Consider the following 21,628-nt stretch of genomic DNA (forward strand, 5'->3'; position numbering starts at 1 on the left):
TCAGGTGCTTGGGAGGATGCTTCTTAGTTGCAAGAGACAGATATTTACAATTGTAAGCCCTTTTTCATAAATGCCGTAGGAAAGGGAGGTCAGGGGCCTATCATCAGGTGTGCATTGGCTGGAACAAACGGGAAGTTTCCCTGGCCATGCTGAGCTTTCTTAAGCAGGTACTATAAGAGGTGCAAAAGTGATCCTAGGAAGCTGGCCTTATGCTGCTAGAAGCCATAGTAGAGTTTGGTAAAGATTTTTAGTGTGTGGGTTTGGATGGAGTTGTCATGTGCCGAGAGTTCTGCAGTTCTCAGTATCCAGTGTAGTGAGAGATTCAAAACATGAAATAGAGACCCACACAAGACAACAGACCACGGGTCAGAAACCTTCTGGAAAGGGCCACATGGTAAAAAGACGTCATAGGCCAGGTAGTCTCTCTGGTGATGTCTCAACTCTGCTGTTGCAGCATGCAAGTGGCCATAAATGAATGGGCATGACTGGGTTCCAATAAAACTTTAGTTACAAAAACAGAAGGTTGAATTTAGCCCAGGGGTCATGGTTTGCCAACCCCTGCAATATATGATCATGTTGAAGCTTGAGTAGCAGAGACCCTAAAGTCTATAGGAATTCACAGATGAGAGTTGTGTGTGTTGCAGTGGGCAGAGAAGTTTTCATTTTGAGCTAGATCTTGAAGGATGAGTGGAATTTGGGGGCAGACAAAGGAACAGTTCAAAACTGGGGGAAAGAAAGTCCAGCCAAGAGACTGAGACAACGTAAGTATATTAAAAGCAAGAATTTAATATAAAGAACCATTAACTATGTATAAAGAAATGTTAACTAGGTAATTGAAAAGTCAAGAAGGCAATACTGAGGGTACTAGGGAAGAGGCAGCTGCAGAAAGCGGCTATCATCCCTCCAGCTGGGAGAATAAGGGAAGAAGTTAAAAGTTTCAAAAACTTGGAGCTTGGAGCAGGGACACTGTAGAGCAGCAACTAAAACCCCTGAGAAGAGGGCACAGCTTGTGCTGGTGTCACCAGGGCTAGGAGTCATAAAACTGGTTCTTCAATAGTTGGAAATACTGCAAACTGGATTCATCTGCTATTATGGAAGTGAATTGCAGCTGCTGTCATGAAGCAGCAAGGCTGGGTGCCACTCATCAGAACAAGAAGCAAATAGGAAGCCAATGAAAAGAGAAGAAAATTCCTTCTCCCACCTTCCACCTGCCAGTCTCCCTCTAGCACCCCCTATTGACAGAACAAAACAAGGATCCTGCTGCCATCTATATTTTCTGAAGGCTTCCCCGAGTAAATCTGTTGTGAAACCAGGATTAAATACAACTGTTCTAGAACTCTGCGTTCTAGACTGTGAGGTTCAAGTGCTTCCTCTTTAGGAGGGCTTTTAAGGCTCTCACATGATAGTCTGACCCTATCCCTGCCCTGTTTGATGTGTCAGGCAGAATCCTACAATGCTGCATATCAGTGGAAACCTTGTAAATGAATTCCAACTTCTAAATATATGAAAGAGCTTTCTAAGACAATTTCTTTCTCTGCAGTAAATAATTCTTTGTTAAAATGAGTCAGCAGCTTCTATCTGTATGACGAAGATTTGGTTTTAGGATTGCTAAAAGTAGGAGACTTCTATGTGCTGGGGGACAAGCCTATCTTTTCCTAATTTTCCTCACAAAAATGGTTATCAGTAGGAGACAGTGGTGGCTTTGCCATATACCAGCTGTGTGCCCTTCGGCGAGTCACTTAATGTCTCTGGACCTTAGTTTCCCCATTGGTATGACAGGGATAGTGATGAAATCTATCTCCTGGGGTGGTGGTAAAGATTAAATAATTTAATAAAGTTCTTAGAACAATGCCTGGCAAATTGTGAGTCCTCAGTGAATGTTAGCCTATGGTTGTTTCCCTGGTATTCAGGAAGTGGGCATATAAATTCCAACATAAGCGATCCTTGCTTTACAGATGCAAAGAAGGAGAAATGGGGGAATTCATTGTGAGTCTAGCGTGCTCCTTCCAATCCTGACTGAGGCTGATCATGCCTTTTTGGAGTTGTGCTTATTCAGATGCCCACCAATAGGATTCCAAGGCTCTGGCAGATCCCAAGTGGGTTTTGTAGCTTGGAAGAAGCCAAGATTCTGTTTGGAGCCTCTTGATTTAGCCTTTGGCTGTTACTGATTCAAAACTTGTTGTGGACTGAGCCCTGTGCTAGTCATTCCACTGGAAGGGGTGGGGTGTTTAAAACCAGTTCTTGGCTCTCATAGAAACTAGAAAAGCCTGAAATCCAACCCCACAGAGATTATTTTAATATAAGGCAGTGCCATATGCTTGCTGTAGGCCAAGAATGGCCAAGGGATGGCTTCACTGTCCCTTCCTCTCAGCCCTCCCTCTACCATGGCAGACATTACCAATCAACTGCAGCACTTCAGCACTCCCTCTGCCATGGAGGACATTGAGCCCACCCCTTCAGGCAGCCCCTATCACTGCTGTGGGGGGTTGGCACATAAGACTAAACTTCTTTGCTACTCCTGATATAGAGATAATATTTTGGATGGGAAGTTAGAGGAAAAGGAGGGCAGATGGTCTGGTGGTCAGCAAAGCCTTGGAGTCTGTCTGGGAAAGGCATTTCAGGCCAGGCAGTGGCATACACAGCATTAGCTGACATTCATTGAGACTTAGAATGGTTCAGCCTATGTGGTAAGTCCATTACATGAATTAACTCATTAAACTCTGTCAACTGACAACTGAAAGAGGCAAGTACTATTATTATTCCCATTTTTTTGAGGCACAGAGAAGTTAAGTAGCGTGTCCAGGGTCACACAGGTAGGGACCTCTACAGACAAGGAGGGGCACCTGCCTCTAACAGAGAAGGAGGGGCACCAGCCACACCCCCAGCTGTGTGTGGCCCAGTCAGGCCAGAGCTAAGTGTTAATTTAGGGAAGAGGAGATTCATTTAGGGATGAGACTAGAAGAGGACTCAACATCCAGACTGTAGAAAGCCCTGGAGTATTATCTTCTTGGTAAGTAGAAACCCCTTAAGTATTTTTCTTTTTTCTCCAAGAAGTTAATTTTAGAGCTGAAATGGACTTTAATTCTGACTTGGCCTTGAAAAATCAAGCAGTGAGCTATCAGACTTCTGGAAATAGCATCTCTGGGGCCTTTGGAATTTGGATTGTGAGTCTGCAGCCCTCCAGCAGCCTCTTCCTTTAGGGAACCCACTAAGATTTTAGATTCTTGGCCTTTGGAGTTAAAGTGACAGGAGAGGGAGAGGACCAGAGGAAGCAGTTCAGCCAAAGGATGTTCTCAAATTCCCAAATCTTTGTTTAAACTTTAGTTGTGGGGTCTTGATACTTACTTAAAGGAAAAACATCTACTCAACAGTTTGTAAAACTGGTGGCAGTAGCCAAATTCAGCCCATAGAGGTGTGACTTATGTAGCCTACCTAGCATTCTTTAAAATATTTAAGAGAGTTACCGACCTCTAACAGTTGGGAGATTTTATATACCATTTTCTTTGAAAATTTTGAAGATTTAGCAACTTAGAACTAGCTGGTTGTAGTTCACCCCCTTTAGATGCATCATAAATTGTCTAATTCACCCCAGTCCCCACCACTCCCTTTTGTCTCACACCTGGCCCATTTCACTCACATATGTCACCCATCTGGCTCCTGAGGGTATTTGAATTTGGAAACCCTGATTCAGTACTGGGATAAAAAAGGATGCAATGCTAAAAAGGGAGTTTAGATTTTCATCTATAAAGGCAGGCATTGCCAATTCATTGTGCGTGTTTGTGGGAGTCAGAAGTGACCAGTGGGTGCATCACAGGGAGTGAAACCACCCTCCATTATCGCTGGCATCATGGAGTGAATTAGTTACTTCATGTAAAGCACTTACAAGAGTGCCTGGCACACTGTAGGCACACCAATACTCTTTTATGCTATAATTAATATGTATTAATTGATACTGTTAATTCATACTTTCAAATTATCATGTGTACTTGTCCCAGGTTCTGCATTTACCCTTTCTATACATTCTCTCACTGTGTTATCACAGCCAGCATACAAGGTAAGTACTAGTCACGTCCATGTTATGGATATGGAAACTGCGACTCTGAGAGGTGAGCGGTTACCTGTCTGAGGTCATGCATGGGGGAAGTGGTGGAATTGGGGTACAGGCCTGTATGTATGAGTTGAGAGCCCCTACTTTAAAACACTCTTCTGGGCTCTTCTGCTTGTCTGGATGGGGACTGATCTTTATTCACTATTAAAGCTCTCTGGGTCAGCATTTAGATTACTTATTAAGCTTTATTTGATGGCCAGAGAAAAATGCATTGAGATTGTGGAAATAAATGAAGACCACCCAAATGAGAACAAACAGAGGAATATTTACTCAGAGCTCACTGTGTCAGCAGGGGTTGGCCACCAGCGCTTGCATCAGCAGAGACTCAAAGGCAGGCAGAGGAATGAGAAAGCTTCAGGTGTGCTTGGATTGGAGGGTTTTGGCCTGGAGGAGCTGGAGGCAGGATAGCTAGAAGCAGACATTTTATGTGATGGGCTTGGGAGCACATCTGGCTTTCACTGGTTGGCCCGGAGTTGGAAGCAGAGGCAGAAAAGAGAAGAGCTGGGAGTCGTTGACCAGGCTCTGACTATTCTAGGCTGATTGCTGCAGAGGTTATGGTTTGACCTCGTGGCTGGTGCACGGTGGAAGGTCAGAGTTGTATTGTTATATGTTGTCTGGCCATTGTCCATTTGTATATTCAGTCTCTCGAAATAAGATACTTTTCTTAGGCCTAAGAAAATGTGTTATTTCCCAACGTAACTGTCTGTTTTAATCATGTCTCTTATGAATGAAATGTGACACATTTCATTCTGGCTTAGATGAGGACCCAGATCAAAGTGTGAATGTGCACAAGATTTGCTGAGATCTAATTTCAGAGCTGGAGACACATGGAAAAGAAGCAGATGTGTACCATTCCACGTGCCATGCTGCTATTTCAGACTGCACATTGTAGAGGGGCCCGTTTGAACAAAAATTAGATCGGTGATTCTCTGATACCAAGATAGATTCTGTGCAGCATTAGCATGTACATCTCACCCGTGCCTTGAAAAAACCTTTCAGCAAAAGGTCAGAAAGTGGGGTTTGGAGGGGGCTGGGGGCTGGTGGCAGGGAAGTGCTAGGCTGGAGTTGGGGTAGGTCTTTGTTACACTTCCAGGAAAGTTTGAAATATTATGAAATTCGGTCCCCTCCAAATATAATATCTCTGGGGCTGAGAGAGGTCCTGGGAAGCTTTATCTCTGATTTATTAAAATAGGGTTTTCTCAGCTCACACAGAGAGCCTCTGGGCTGACCTCTCCGTCTCTTGGACAGTGGAGCCCAGTGGTTAAGAATGTGAACTCTGAATCCAGACTGTCTGGGTTTGAATCCTGACTCTGCCACATACCGGCTATGTGACTTTGGGAAAGTTACTTAACTTCTCTGTGCCACAGTTTCTCAATCTGTAAGTGGGGACAGTTTATGCTTTAAGTGACTATTTATGAAGTGTCAACTTTGTGGTCAGGTCAGACTCTTCCTTTAACTTGGAAGCCACCTTCCTCCTGGGTGTTCAGGCCAAACACCCAGTAACCATGACTGATTCTCCCTATTCTCTGACACTCCACAGCTGAGTCATCAGTAAATTCTGGAGTTCTTCCTCTGAAATATACAGACTCTATCTACCTCCACTGCTATGACCCGGGTCTAAGCCAGCATCCCCTCCTGGCTGGACATCTACAGGAGCCCCCTTGAGGTCTCCTTGCCTCCACTTTTGCCCCTGTAGTCTGTTCTGGAGTAAAGGCTCAGGCTGCCGTGTTGCCTACAAGGCTGTGCATGGTCTGGACCTGTTATCTCCATGACTTTTCCTCTCCCCACTCAGCAACAGCCATGCTGGCCCACCCCCTTTTTGGCCTTTAGGCATGCTCCCACCCAGGGCCTCAGCACCAGCTTCAGTAACTCACCCTCAGCTTCCTGCTTAATCCTGCACCCCCTGCCCCACTGGGCCCCTTGCCCTGTCCTGATTTTTTGACCTACTTTATTTGTGTTAACGACATAAGATATCATTGTTTATTGTCTGCTTTTCCTGCTAGCAAGTCATCTCCATAAGGGCAGGGACCTTTGTCTCCTGTATTTTTGATGTATCTTAAGGATCTAGAACATTGTCTACCACATAGTAAGTGCTCAATAAATACTTGTTGAATGAATGAATGTATCCTAGGTATTGTGAGGCATTGTTCCCACGTAAAGAGAACAATGGCAATGAATGAATGAATGGTCAAGATTGTATGAATTCATCATGTAAATAAATAACAATTTCATAAATATTGAAAGTTAGGACACGTAGGGGATGCAATTCTGGCAAAAGTTTCCTCCTACCTGTAATGTGATAACTGATTCGTCACCTCAAATCAAACGATGGGCTATGCCAGTGTATCCTAAAGTTGAGTAATTCATACACTGTCTTTGAGTTTTTTTAGTCATATCAGATACCACCATGTGCCACCTTCATAAGTTAAATCATGTACCTATGCCTTCTGTGCAGTTTTTTTTTATTGTACTTTAAGTTTTAGGGTACATGTGCACAATGTGCAGGTTTGTTACATATGTATCCATGTGCCATGTTGGTGTGCTGCACCCATTAACTCGTCATTTAGCATTAGGTGTATCTCCTAATGCTATCCCTCCCCGCTCCCCCCACCCCACAACAGTCCCTGGAGTGTGATATTCCCCTTCCTGTGTCCATGTGTCCTCTTTGTTCAATTCCCACCTATGAGTGAGAACATGCAGTGTTTGGTTTTTTGTCCTTGCGATAGTTTACTGAGAATGATGATTTCCAGTTTCATCCATGTCCCTACAAAGGATATGAACTCATCATTTTTTATGGCTGCATAGTATTCCATGGTGTATACATGCCACATTTTCTTAATCCAGTCTATCGTTGTTGGACATTTGGGTTGGTTCCAAGTCTTTGCTATTGTGAATAGTGCCGCAATAAACATACGTGTGCATGTGTCTTTATAGCAGCATGATTTATAGTCCTTTGGGTATATACCCAGTAATGGGATGGCTGGGTCAAATGGTATTTCTAGTTCTAGATCCCTGAGGAATCGCCACACTGACTTCCACAATGGTTGAACTAGTTTACAGTCCCACCAACAGTGTAAAAGTGTTCCTATTTCTCCACATCCTCTCCAGCACCTGTTGTTTCCTGACTTTTTAATGATGGCCATTCTAACTGATGTGAGATGATGTCTCATTGTGGTTTTGATTTGCATTTCTCTGATGGCCAGTGATGATGAGTATTTTTTCATGTGTTTTTTGGCTGCATAAATGTCTTCTTTTGAGAAGTGTCTGTTCATGTCCTTTGCCCACTTTTTGATGGGGTTGTTTGTTTTCTTCTTGTAAATTTGTTTGAGTTCATTGTAGATTCTGGATATTAGCCCTTTGTCAGATGAGGAGGTTGCGAAAATTTTCTTCCATTTTGTAGGTTGCCTGTTTACTCTGATGGTAGTTTCTTTTGCTGTGCAGAAGCTCTTTAGTTTAATTAGATCACATTTGTCACTTTTGGCTTTTGTTGCCATTGCTTTTGGTGTTTTAGACATGAAGTCCTTGCCCGTGCCTATGTCCTGAATGGTAATGCCTAGGTTTTCTTTTAGGGTTTTTATGGTTTAGGTCTAACATGTAAGTCTTTAATCCATCTTGAATTAATTTTTGTATAAGGTGTAAGGAAGGGATCCAGTTTCAGCTTTCTACATATGGCTAGCCAGTTTTCCCAGCACCATTTATTAAATAGGGAATCCTTTCCCCATTGCTTGTTTTTGTCAGGTTTGTCAAAGATCAGATAGTTGTAGATATGCGGCGTTATTTCTGAGGGCTCTGTTCTGTTCCATTGATCTATATCTCTGTTTTGGTACCAGTACCATGCTGTTTTGGTTACTGTAGCCTTGTAGTATAGTTTGAAGTCAGGTAGCTTGATGCCTCCAGCTTTGTTCTTTTGGGTTAGGGTTGACTTGGTGATGTGGGCTCTTTTTTGGTTCCATATGAACTTTAAAGTAGTTTTTTCCAATTCTGTGAAGAAAGTCGTCGATAGCTTGATGGGGATGGCATTGAATCTATAAATTACCTTGGGCAGTATGGCCATTTTCACCATATTGATTCTTCCAACCCATGAGCATGGAATGTTCTTCCATTTGTTTGTGTCCTCTTTTTCATTGAGCAGTGGTTTGTAGTTCTCCTTGAAGAGGTCCTTCACATCCCTTGTAAGTTGGATTCCTAGGTATTTTATTCTCTTTGAAGCAATTGTGAATGGGAGTTCACTCATGGTTTGGCTCCTTGTTTGTCTGTTATTGGTATATAAGAATGCTTGTGATTTTTGTACATTGATTTTGTATCCTGAGACTTTGCTGAAGTTGCTTATCACCTTAAGGAGATTTTGGGCTGAGACAATGGGGTTTTCTAGATATACAATCATGTCATCTGCAAACAGGGAGGATTTGACTTCCTCTCTTCCTAATTGAATACCCTTTATTTCCTTCTCCTGCCTGATTGCCCTGGCCAGAACTTCCAACACTTTGTTGAATAGGAGGGGTGAGAGAGGGCATCCCTGTCTTGTGCCAGTTTTCAAAGGGAATGCTTCCAGTTTTTGCCCATTCAGTATGATATCGGCTGTGGGTTTGTCATGGATAGCTCTTATTATTTTGAGATACATCCCATCAATACCTAATTTATTGAGAGTTTTTAGCATGAAGGGTTGTTGAATTTTGTCAAAGTCCTTTTCTGCATCTATTGAGATAATCATGTGGTTTTTGTCTTTGGTTCTGTTTATATGCTGGATTACATTTATTGATTTGTATATGTTGAACCAGCCTTGTATCCCAGGGATGAAGCTGGGATGACCATGGTGGATAAGCTTTTTGATGTGCTGCTGGATTCGGTTTGCCAGTATTTTATTGAGGATTTTTGCATCAATGTTCATCAAGGATATTGTTCTAAAATTCTCTTTTTTGGTTGTGTCTCTGCCAGGCTTTGGTATCAGGATGACGCTGGCCTCATAAAAGGAGTTAGGGAAGATTCCCTCTTTTTCTATTGATTGGAATAGTTTCAGAAGGAATGGTACCAGTTCCTCCTTGTACCTCTGGTAGAATTTGGCTGTGAATCCATCTAGTCCTGGACTCTTTTTGGTGGGTAAGCTATTGATTATTGCCACAATTTCAGAGCCTGTTATTGGTCTATTCAGAGATTCAACTTCTTCCTCGTTTAGTTTTGGGAGGGTGTATGTGTCGAGGAATTTATCCATTTCTTCTAGATTTTCTAGTTTATTTGCATAGAGGTGTTTGTAGTATTCTCTGATGGTAGTTTGTATTTCTGTGGGATCGGTGGTGATATCCCCTTTATCATTTTTTATTGCATCTATTTGATTCTTCTCTCTTTTCTTCTTTATTAGTCTTGCTAGCGGTCTATCGATTTTGTTGATCTTTTCAAAAAACCAGCTCCTGGATTCATTACGTTTTTGAAGGGTTTTTTGTGTCTCTATTTCCTTCAGTTCTGCTCTGATTTTAGTTATTTCTTGCCTTCTGCTAGCTTTTGAATGTGTTTGCTCTTGCTTTTCTAGTTCTTTTAATTGTGATGTTAGGGTGTCAATTTTGGATCTTTCCTGCTTTCTCTTGTGGGCATTTAGTGCTGTAAATTTCCCTCTACACACTGCTTTGAATGTGTCCCAGAGATTCTGGTATGTTGTGTCTTTGTTCTCGTTGGTTTCAAATAACATCTTTACTTCTGCCTTCATTTCGTTATGTACCCAGTAGTCATTCAGGAGCAGGTTGTTCAGTTTCCATGTAGTTGAGCAGTTTTGAGTGAGTTTCTTAATCCCGAGTTCTAATTTGATTGCACTGTGGTCTGAGAGACAGTTTGTTATAATTTCTGTTCTTTTACATTTGCTGAGGAGAGCTTTACTTCCAACTATGTGGTCAATTTTGGAATAGGTGTGGTGTGGTGCTGAAAAAAATGTATATTCTGTTGATTTGTGGTGGAGAGTTCTGTAGATGTCTCTTAGGTCCGCTTGGTGCAGAGCTGAGTTGAATTCCTGGGTATCCTTGTTAACTTTCTGTCTCGTTGATCTGTCTAATGTTGACAGTGGGGTGTTAAAGTCTCCCATTATTATTGTGTGGGGGTCTAAGTCTCTTTGTAGGTCACTGAGGACTTGCTTTATGAATCTGGGTGCTCCTGTATTGGGTGCATATATATTTAGGATAGTTAGCTCTTCTTGTTGAATTCATCCCTTTACCATTATGTAATGGCCTTCTTTGTCTCTTTTGATCTTTGTTGGTTTAAAGTCTGTTTTATCAGAGACTAGGATTGCAACCCCTGCCTTTTTTTGTTTTCCATTTGCTTGGTAGATCTTCCTTCGTCCTTTTATTTTGAGCCTATGTGTGTCTCTGCACGTGAGATGGGTTTCCTGAATACAGCACACTGATGGGTCTTGACTCTTTATCCAATTTGCCAGTCTGTGTCTTTTAATTGGAGCATTTAGTCCATTTACATTTAAAGTTAATATTGTTATGTGTGAATTTGATCCTGTCGTTATGATGTTAGCTGGTTATTTTGCTCGTTAGTTGATGCAGTTTCTTCTTAGCCTCGATGGTCTTTACAATTTGGCATGATTTTGCAGTGGCTGGTACCGGTTGTTCCTTTCCATGTTTAGTGCTTCCTTCAGGAGCTCTTTTAGGGCAGGCCTGGTGGTGATGAAATCTCTCAGCATTTGCTTGTCTGTAAAGTATTTTATTTCTCCTTCACTTATGAAGCTTAGTTTGTCTGGATATGAAATTCTGGGTTGAAAATTCTTTTCTTTAAGAATGCTGAATATCAGCCCCCACTCTCTTCTGGCTTGTAGAGTTTCTGCTGAGAGATCAGCTGTTAGTCTGATGGGCTTCCCTTTGTGGGTAACCCGACCTTTCTCTCTGGCTGCCCTTAATATTTTTTCCTTCATTTCAACTTTGGTGAATCTGACAATTATGTGTCTTGGAGTTGCTCTTCTTGAGGAGTATCTTTGTGGCGTTCACTGTATTTCCTGAATCTGAATGTTGGCCTGCCTTGCTAGATTGGGGAAGTTCTCCTGGATAATATCCTGCAGAGTGTTTTCCAACTTGGTTCCATTCTCCCCATCACTTTCAGGTACACCAATCAGACGTAGATTTGGTCTTTTCACATAGTCCCATATTTCTTGGAGGCTTTGTTCGTTTCTTTTTATTCTTTTTTCTCTAGACTTCCCTTCTTGCTTCATTTCATTCATTTCATCTTCCATCACTGATTCCCTTTCTTCCAGTTGATCGCATCGGCTCCTGAGGCTTCTGCATTCTTCACGTAGTTCTCGAGCCTTGGCTTTCAGCTCCATCAGCTCCTTTAAGCACTTCTCTGTATTGGTTATTCTAGTTATACATTCGTCTAATTTTTTTTCAAAGTTTTTAACTTCTTTGCCATTGGTTTGAATTTCCTCCCGTAGCTTGGAGTAGTTTGATCGTCTGAAGCCTTCGTCTCTCACCTTGTCAAAGTCATTCTCCATGCAGCTTTGGTCCATTGCTGGTGAGGAACTGCGTTCCTTTGGAGGAGGAGAGGCACTCTGCTTTTTAGAGTTTCCAGTTTTTCTGCTCTGTTTTTTCCCTATCTTTGTTGTTTTATCTACTTTTGGTCTTTGATGATGGTGATGTACAGATGGGTTTTTGGTGTGGATGTCTTTTCTGTTTGTTAACAGACAGGACCCTCAGGTGCAGGTCTGTTGGAGTTTGCTAGAGGTCCATTCCAGACCCTGTTTGCCTGGGTGTCAGCAGTGGTGGCTGCAGAACAGCGGATTTTCGTGAACCGTGAATGCTGCTGCCTGATCGTTCCTCTGGAAGTTTTGTCTCAGAGGAGTACCTGGCCGTGTGAGGTTTCAGTCTGCCCCTACTGGGGGGTGCCTCCCAGTTAGGCTGCTCGGGGGTCAGGGACCCACTTGAGGAGGCAGTCTGCCTATTCTCAGATCTCCAGCTGCGTGCTGGGAGAACCACTACTCTCTTCAAAGCTGTCAGACAGGGACATTTAAGTCTGCAGAGGTTACTGCTGTCTTTTTGTTTGTCTGTGCCCTGCCCCCAGAGGTGGAGCCTACAGAGGCAGGCAGGCCTCCTTGAGCTGTGGTTCGAGCTTCCTGGCTGCTTTGTTTACCTAAGCAAGCCTGGGCAATGGCAGGCGCCCCTCCCCCAGCCTCACTGCTGCCTTGCAGTTTGATCTCAGACTGCTGTGGTAGCAATTAGCGAGACTCTGTGGGTGTAGGACCCTCTGAGCCAGATGCGGGATATAATCTGGTGTGCTGTTTTGTAAGCCTGTCGGAAAAGCGCAGTATTAGGGTGGGAGTGACCTGATTTTCCAGGTGCCATCTGTCACCCCTTTCTTTGACTAGGAAAGGGAACTCCCTGACCCCTTGTACTTCCCAAGTGAGGCAATGCCTCGCCCTGCTTCGGCTCAGGCACGGTGTGCTGCACCCACTGTCCTGTGCCCACTGTCTGGCACTCCCTAGTGAGACGAACCTGGTACCTCAGATGGAAATGCAGAAATCACCCATCTTCTGCGTCGCTCACACTGGGAGCTGTAGACCGGAGCTGTTTCTGTTCGGCTGTCTTGGCTTCCCCTCCTGTGCAGTTTTTATTTACTCTTTGTCTTTAAACCAAATCACTTTTTAAAACTCATATAAATGCATTTAAACAGGAAACCTAACATCTGGTACCATAAATGGAAACCAATATTACTTATTAACATGAAAGGGTATTATAAAAATAAATTAACATAAAAGAGCAACAACAAAAAACAATGCCATTAAGTTCTAAGTAGGCACCATCACCTGCTGAAGGCCAGGGACCTGTGGCCTGGTCTCTGTAGAAGAAGAAGAGCATGTGCTATGGAGAGGCCAGGGCCACACTGAGTCACCACTGGAAGTCATCAGAGGCTTAAAGGAGACCTTGATGGGGATGTTTGACTTCCTTCAGGACTTGATTTTATTTAAGGCCACACCTATGCATCAGAACCATCTGCAGACCCAGGACCTATGTCACGCCCTGGGAAACCTGGCTGATGTTGACCTTCTTATCCATGAGAAGACAATGCAGTCTTAGGTGCACCCCAGGCATTACCTGCTGGTTAGCCTCAGTCTCCGCCATCCCTGGGTTGGAGTCAGAAATCTGTTGGGTGCATACTCCCAGTGCCCTGGAGGCTGCCAGCTCTATGTAGTGGTCTTTGATTGTACAAGTGTTTTGTGGTCACCTACTATATGTGGCATATCTTTGGTTTGCCCTTCTAATTTCCTTCTTTTTTTTGAAATCGAGCACCCATGTTCCCATCCCTAATCAAGTTCACACTCTCTATGGGGGGAGACAGCAAACACACAAATAAATAGAAATACACACAATTAAAACCCATGCAAAGAGCCATGAAGGAAACCACAGTATGTAAGATATTTTCATTTTGTTTTGCTTCTTTTAAAATTTTTTAGCTTTTTATTTTGGAATCGTTTTAGACTTATGGAAACGTCTAAAACTTCAGTTTCCCTTAATGCTAATATCTTATGTAACCACAATACAAATATCAAAACTAGGACATTAATGTTGGTATATTATCATTTAACAGACATTCTTAAAAGTTGCCAGCTGTCCCACTGGTATCCTTTTTCTGCTCCAGGAACCCCACAGCACAGGGTTGTTATATCTTGCTTGTCTCCTTCATTCTGTTTTTTTTACACCTCTTTTTATACTTTTTTTCTATGACTTTAACACTTTTAAAGACTGCTGGCCAGTTATTTTTGAGAAAGTTCCTCAATTTGGGTCTGTCTGGTGTTTTCTCATGATTTGATTGAGGATGTATATATTTGGCCAGAATACCAGTGAAGTGCTCTGTCCTCCTCAGTGCACCATATCAGGAGGTACCTGATGTGTCTTCTCAACAGTGATGGTTAATTTGGTGTCTGCCCCGTGTCTCCACTGTAAAGTTGCTGTTTCTCCCTTTGTAGTTAGTAATAATAACACCTGGGAAGATTCTTTGAGATTACACATTTATCTTGTTTTGCATCATCCTTTTGCTCATAACTTTTGGCATCCATTGACGATTCTTGTCTCAAATGCAGTAATTTCTAAGTGAGTGACTTAGAAGTGAATATTGTAGAAGAATCTTGGCTCTTCCTGATCACTTCTTATTTGAATTTATTTTGTGAGGCAAAGGAGCAAACATAAAAGCCACGTTTGCTCATTTCTACTTGCCAGCATAATTTCACAAAACTCCTGACTCCATAATGATGTGCAGCTCTCCGGAAGGATGCTTTAAAGACAAAACAGGATCGAGCACGTGGCCCCCACGTCTCTTGCTTGAATCACTGCATTTCTTAATAGATAAATGATCCTAGTTCTTGCCTTTTCCTGCACATAAGATAATACCTGACAGGGTAAACGTTTATGCTTCTACAATCTATAACCAGATGTGCTTAGTAATCTCTAACCAGATGTATTCCTACACCCAATACAATTAATAAAAATTATGCAAATATATATTGTGATTTTATTATGTTTTTTCCAATCTATAATATACTTTAGCACTGTTAAATATGTATCACTATATGTAATCTATAATATTCTTATGACAATCCTGTTAAGATGTTATATTGGCTACAAAAAAGACAATGTCAAAAAAATCTGAGATCATATTAGTAAAAAAAAAAGATATGATCCAAATAGTATTTTCTGATAAATAGACAAATATACACTCTGGGATCAGTGCTTATTCCTTATGGTTACAACTAAAGACCATGAGCTTCCTAAAAAAATAGCCTCCCTAACTACACGAGACAATCAACACTGATTTTATAAATACCAGACAGTTGATTTATGACCAAAAGAGAAAACTTGTAAGAAAAATAACAAATGTAAAAAGCCATGTTTGGTCATTTCTACTTGCCAGCAGAAGTTCATGAAACTGCCGACCCTGTGATGACTTACAACTTTTGGGAAAAATACTTAAAAAAAAAAAACAAGGCCAGGCGCAGTGGTTCACGCTTGTAATCCCAGCACTTTGGGAGGCTGAGGCAGGCGGATCCTGAGGTCAAGAGATTGAGACCATCCTGGCCAACATGGTGAAACCCCATCTCTACTAAAGATACAAAAATTAGCTGGGCGTGGTGGCATGTGCCTGTTGTCCCAGCTACTTGGGAGGCTGAGGCAGGAGAATCACTTGAACCCAGGAGGCGGAGGTTGCAGTGAGCTGAGATCGTGCCACTGTACACCAGCCTGGCGACAGAGCAAGACTCCGTCTGAAAAGAAAACAAAACAAAACAAAATAGAACACATGGCCCCCACGTCTCTTGCCTGAGTCACTACATTTTTTAACAGATAAATAATCCTAGTTCTTGTCTTTTCCTACATGTAAGATAACGTCTGACAAAGGGATTTTACTTCTGCAATCTATAACCAGATAAACTTTAATAATCTGTAACCCGATTTACTCTTACACCCCAAACCTTGATGTAATTTTACACACACTGAACCTCTACAATCTATATATAAATTATAAAGTAAAACACTGTTTCAAAACAGTCTGAAACAACCTCTCCAAGAGACTCCTCCTAGACTATGGTCTACAATAAGACTGTAAATGAAACTAATGTCTGAGGAAACAGACATTCCTGACCTGGAGCATTAACTAGCAATGCAAGGTATGGTGTAAGTACCTGAGGAAGTGCTGTGGGTAGGAAGTGACGTCAGGTTAAGGTCATTAGTGCAGTCCATGGGGGTAAATCAGGGCGGGCCTCCTGGAGGAGGAGGCTGTGGAGGATGGGCAGGTTTTGGATCAATTAAAGGAAAATAGGAGAGGGTGTGTGGGTAAGGCAGTATGATCAAAGAATCTGGTATGCCCAGGAAGCTCTTGAGAGGCAAGTTTTCTGTGATTAGAATCAGTGAGGCTTGGGGTCAAATCTCAACTCCCCTCCTTACTGGCTATGTGACCTTGCACATGTCACTCCACCTCTCTGAGCCTTGCCTTCCTCTCCTGTACAGTGAGAGTAGTAATAGCACCAGTCTTTTGGGCTGTGAAGAGTAAATGAGATAAGGAAGCTACCAAGCCTAGTGCCTGGGAGCAATTTGACTGTGATGCTTGGTGCCAGTCTTAGTGGTGTCTAAGTGGATTCTGGAAGCTGCCTCAGAGACACACTACAGGGACACGCCCACTGCCTAGCCCACTGTCAGCATCGGCTCCCACCCCCTATGCACCTGTCACATGCAGGGCTTCCTATGAAGTTCTTATGTACGTTGTCATCACTCATCCTCAGGACAGCTCTGGAAATGACTGGTTGCTCCATTTAGAGATGAAGAAACAGGCTCAGAAATGCTTTCACTTGCCCAAGGGTCACACAGCCAGAAAGTGACAGAACCAGGACCCCAACCCAGATCAGCCCACTTCAAAGCTCATGCCTCTCTCATGATCCCCCATTTCAAAGGTTAATAACCTTAATGCTTAGTTTTTACATTTAAAAAACAGCCACCTATTTGAGGAACATTCCCCATGTGGCAACAAAAATTCGGGCTTTATTAGTCTCTTTTCCCGAATAAAACTCAGATTTCCCTTGAGGAAAGTGTGCAGAGACACAGATGATCTGAAATCTGCAACCTTGGAGCCCAGATCAAGTCGAGAGCTAAGAGCTTAGATTTTGGTAAGAGCTTGGAAATGAGGACAGGTGAGTGTTTCCCAAGCCAACTGTCACCTGCACATTGTGCTTAGCTGACACTAGTTCCAAATGTTATCTGCTGCATTTAGGGAGCCTGTTTCCGTTAATAAGAACATGGTGCTTACCCCCGAAATCTGCCTTGTTTTCTCTCCCAATTGCATTGGAGTCTGTGAGCTCTGATGGAGGCTGGTAAGAAGTGAGCATAAATTTCAGATGCTTGAAGAGCCTGTGCACAAAAGTAGATTTTTACCTGAGCTGATTACTTTATCTCAGATCACAACTTTGGAAAATTGGAGTATACCTAGATTATGGTGGTGGCCAATAACTTAGTGAACACTTGGTTTGTACCAAGCCACACTTAGATGTGCCATGGCCTTAGCCCCTGCAGTCATGCTAGGAGGCTGGAATGATTGTTTTTAAGCCTGTTTTACAGATGAAGAAACAAAGCCTCTGCCTCTGCTGGCCTGCACCTGCTCCCAGGTGTGCAGTGTTTGTTGGTAGGGCTACTTGTCTGCAAGTGGCTGGGGCATGACCTTGGCTGACCTTGACAACCAGCATCAAGACCCTTCTTTCCTTCTCCTGCTTAGCGCTTCCCTGTGCCTGGGTGCTGACTCCCCGACTGAAATGCTTGCACAACGAGGCTCCATCACACCCTGATACTGAGTTCTCATTCTTCAATTATGCTCTCCTTGTACTTACATTTTGTTTCTTTTAGAAAGTCTATCCCAGTAATTTTATTTCAAATGACCTGGAACATTGTTTTTTAAAAAAGAAACCCCAAGGAATTTTATACATGCCCTGGATAGGTATATTTTTTAATGTGGTAAAAAACAGTTGACATGAAATCGACCCTATAAACATGTTTTAAAGTGTACAGTGCAGTAGTGTTAACTACATGCACACTATTGGAGAGTAGATTTCTAGAACTTGTTCATCTTGCAGGACTGAAACTACACTCACCACATAGCAATGTCCCATTTCTCCCTGCCCCTTGGCTCCTGGTAGCCACCATTCTACTCTGTACGTCTGTGAATTGAGTTTGAGTCCTTTAGGTATCTCATAGAATGGAAACCATGCAGTATTTGTCCTTCTATAATTGGCTCATTCATCTATGACTTTTTAAAACTTAACTTTAAAATACACAAGTAATACTGTAAAACAATAATCTGCAACAATAGACAAGGCCAGCGTCCATGTTGACAACCCCCTTCCAGTCCTGATTGCTTCCAAGGGGTGACCGACCCATTTACAGTTTAGTGTTGAACCCTAAAGAGCACTGTCTCGTGTCCCATTCTTTGTATCTGCTTGAAGAGCTCTATGGTAAGTTAACTAGTCATTCTCCCATCAGTGGGCCTTAGTTTGCCTCCAGTTTTTCACTGGCACCTCAAGCAGTGCTGCAGGGAACATCCTTGACTCTGCCACATTGAACACAAACAAGGATTTCTCTGGGGTCGAGGCAGCAGGGTAGAGTGGCTCAGAGTTTGGAGCCTGGAGCCAGACTGCTGGCTCAAATCCTAACTTTACCATCTATAAAGTACCAGTTTTAAACTTAAGTGTAAATAAAGTTAAAAAATGAAGTCTCAATTGAACAAGGGTCCCCAGAGTTGCCAGCCCCAGGGTGTTTCACCATCCCTTACTGATCCCCACAACCCTGCCCATACCTCTGTGAATAGTCCCTTCATGAGACCTTCTGAAGCCCTGATGGGTACAGTGGTGTGTTAGCACAGCAGTAAAGAAAGAAGCTGCCTGGATCCAGCTTAAAGCACCTTTAAGGCTTTGCATGATGTTTCCCAGGCTAAGAGTGAAGGTCTAGGGGCAAGCAGTGTGGGGTCTGCCTCCCTGTTGGAAATTTAACCCTATGAGATAGAGCTGGCAGTTTTCAGTGCCTAGTAGTGTTCTTTGGGCCTGAGTGAAATAGGGTTGGTGGCACCCCTAGGACTTTCTGTTCCTTGTGTTTCAGACTCAGAATATTGAGTGTGTGTGTGGCAGGCACTTTGCTCTGTGCTTTTTATCCATCCATCCTATGTACTTCTTTTCAATGATCTTCAGAGGTAGCAGAATGAGCATCCTTACCTGTTACGTGAGGAAACTGAGGCTTAGAAAGATAAGTGACTTCCTCAAAGCCACAAAACCAGGAAGCTAGGGTTTGGATCCAGGTCTTTCCATGCCCAGAATCTGAGCATCTCACTACTATGCTAGGCTCAGAGAGGCCACATCTTGAGATGGTTTAATATAAATATTCATTAGAGGAAAGTGGATAAATGAATAGCTACATATTTATACAGATGAATTCTTGTATAAATCACCAAGATTTAAGGCTGAGTGGAAGAACAAAGCCAATTATTAGCTTATACCTACAGCAGCATACAGTTTAAAACATGTAATATATTAATAATTCTATTTGTTGTACATAAACACATTCCTGTTTGGTCAATGCATATATGTGGACATCATAAACACCAGAATCAAGGGACTGGTTATCTCTGGGGAAGGACAAAGGTTGAAGGGTATCTAGGGAACTTCAACTGTATCTGCATATTTTATCTGTTAATCTAGTTGGTGGGAGACATGGGTTTTCATTTTATTCCTCTCCATACTCTTTTACATATTGGGAATATTTTATATTTTCCCATATTTTATTTTGAAAAATTTTAAACATGACAAAGTTAAAAGAAATGTATTGTGAGAATCCATATACCCACCGCTTAGATTCTACCGTTAATATTTTACTGTTCTTACTTTACTACATATCTATCAATCCATCTCTTCATCCATCTTATTTTCTGATGTGTTTAAAAGTAGTCTGCAGACATTTGTTCACTTCCTTATAAATAGCTCAGTATGTACATTATTAGCTAGGATTTGATATTCATGTGATTTTGACTGGAATTACATTGACTATAGACATCAATTTACGGAGAATTACCATTGTAACAATGTTGGGTCTCCCGATACAAGAACATGGTATATTTCTTCATTTATTTACATCTCCTTTGATTATCTTCAGCCATGCTTTGTGGTTTTCATTGTACAGATCTTGCGCATCCCTTGTTAATCTTATTTCTTAGTATTTTATTTTTTAATATTATAAATTGACTTGATTTTATTTTCATTTTAAGATGTTTTGTTGCTAGAATATAGCAATACACTTGATTTTTTTGTGTGTACTGAGGTTGTATCCTGCAACCTTGTCAAATTCACTTATCTGTATCTTTATACTTAAAATGTGGCTCTTGTAGACAGCATACACTTGTGTCTTGTATTTTTTTTATCTGTTTTGATAATCTGTATTTTAATTAGTATGCTTATTCCATTAATATTTAATATGTAATTTCATTAATGTTCTATTAATATTTAATATAATTACTAATGTTATTAGATTTGGGGTTACCACTTTATTATTTATTTTCTCTTTTTCTTTGTGTTTGGTATTCCTCTATTCTTCTTTTCCTGCTTTTTTTTTTGGGCATTATTTGCATACTTCTAAGAATTCTAGTTTAACTTTTATATAGGCTTTTTAGCTGCACTTTCTTGCATTATATTTTTAGTAGTTGCTTCAGGAATTACCATATACATGCTTAACTTTTCACAGTCTATTTTGAGGTAGACTTTTCATAAAATGTAGATAGTAGGTCCATTTAACCATCCCATGTCCTTTATGTTAAAGTTACTTTGTGTAATTACATAGATATATGTTAAAAACCCTTGAAGAGAATGTTATAACTTTTACTTTAAATAGTTATATATATTATAAAGACATTAGGAAGAAAAAGCAATAGTAGCCTTTTGCATTTATCCAGATTTTGCCGTTTCTGACGTTCTTCATTCCTTTCTGGGGATCCAAGTTTTCATTTGTTATTATTTCCCTTCAGCATGTATGACTTCTCTTGGCAATTTTTTGAAGTACATATTTACTGGCAATAAATTCCTTTAGTTTCTTTTATCTGAAAATTCTTTATTTCATTTTTATTCCAGAAGAATTTTTTTTTGCTATTTGTAGAGTTCTGAGTTGGCAATTTTTTTCTTTCAGCATTTTAAAGATATTGTTCTACTTGATTTAAAAAATTATATTATAGTTGTACATATTTTTGGGCACGTGATATTTTGATACATGTATATTATGTGTAATTATCAAATCAGGGTAATTGGCGTATCCATCACCTCAAACATTTATCTTTTCTCTGTGTTGGGAACATTAGAATTCTTCTCTTCTAGCTATTTTGAAATATATAATAAATTATTGTTAACTATAATTTCCCTACTGTATTATTGAATACTATAACTATTTCCTTCCATCTACTGTATTTTTGTACCCATTAATCAACTTCTCATCCCTCTCCTTCCCACTTCCCAGCCTCTGATAACCTTCATTCTACTCTACCTCCAAGAGGCCCACTTTTTTTTTAAGCTGTCACATGTTAGTGAGAACATGTGATATTTGTCTTTCTGTGCCTGGCTTATTTAACACTTAACATAATGGCTTCCAGTTCCACCCATGTTGCTGCAAATGTTTGCTGAGTTTTCATGGCTTTTTATTCATTAAGAGTGTATTTTCTTTTACATCACTGATGACAGTTATAATTAGCAACTTTAAAATGCTCTTCTGGTAATTCTAACATCTGGGTCATCCTCAGGTTGATTTCAATTGATTGTCTTTTCATTCTGGAATGGGTCTCATTTTTAAAAATCTTCCTATTTTGGACAATTTTTTATTATATCTCAAATATTATGAATGCTAAGTTGTGAAGACTCTGGATTCTTATTATTGATTTTCCAGTAAGTGTTGTTTCTTTTGTTTCAGCAGGCAATTAATTTCGTTGTAGTCAAACTGCAAATCTCTTTCTTGGATCATAAGTACAATCTCAGTATGAATCTTTTTT

General features: G+C 41.2%; 1 protein-coding gene across 3 annotated transcripts in view; it reads left to right on the forward strand.

Annotated features, from left to right (window-relative positions):
- Nucleotides 1-21,628, forward strand: part of TMEM132B (transmembrane protein 132B) — a 529,452-nt gene that overhangs the window by 196,259 nt on the left and 311,565 nt on the right. The gene's annotated exons all lie outside the window — the stretch shown is intronic.

Source organism: Symphalangus syndactylus, chromosome 13 (assembly GCF_028878055.3).
Source record: "Symphalangus syndactylus isolate Jambi chromosome 13, NHGRI_mSymSyn1-v2.1_pri, whole genome shotgun sequence".
Classification (NCBI taxonomy): Eukaryota; Metazoa; Chordata; class Mammalia; order Primates; family Hylobatidae; genus Symphalangus; species Symphalangus syndactylus.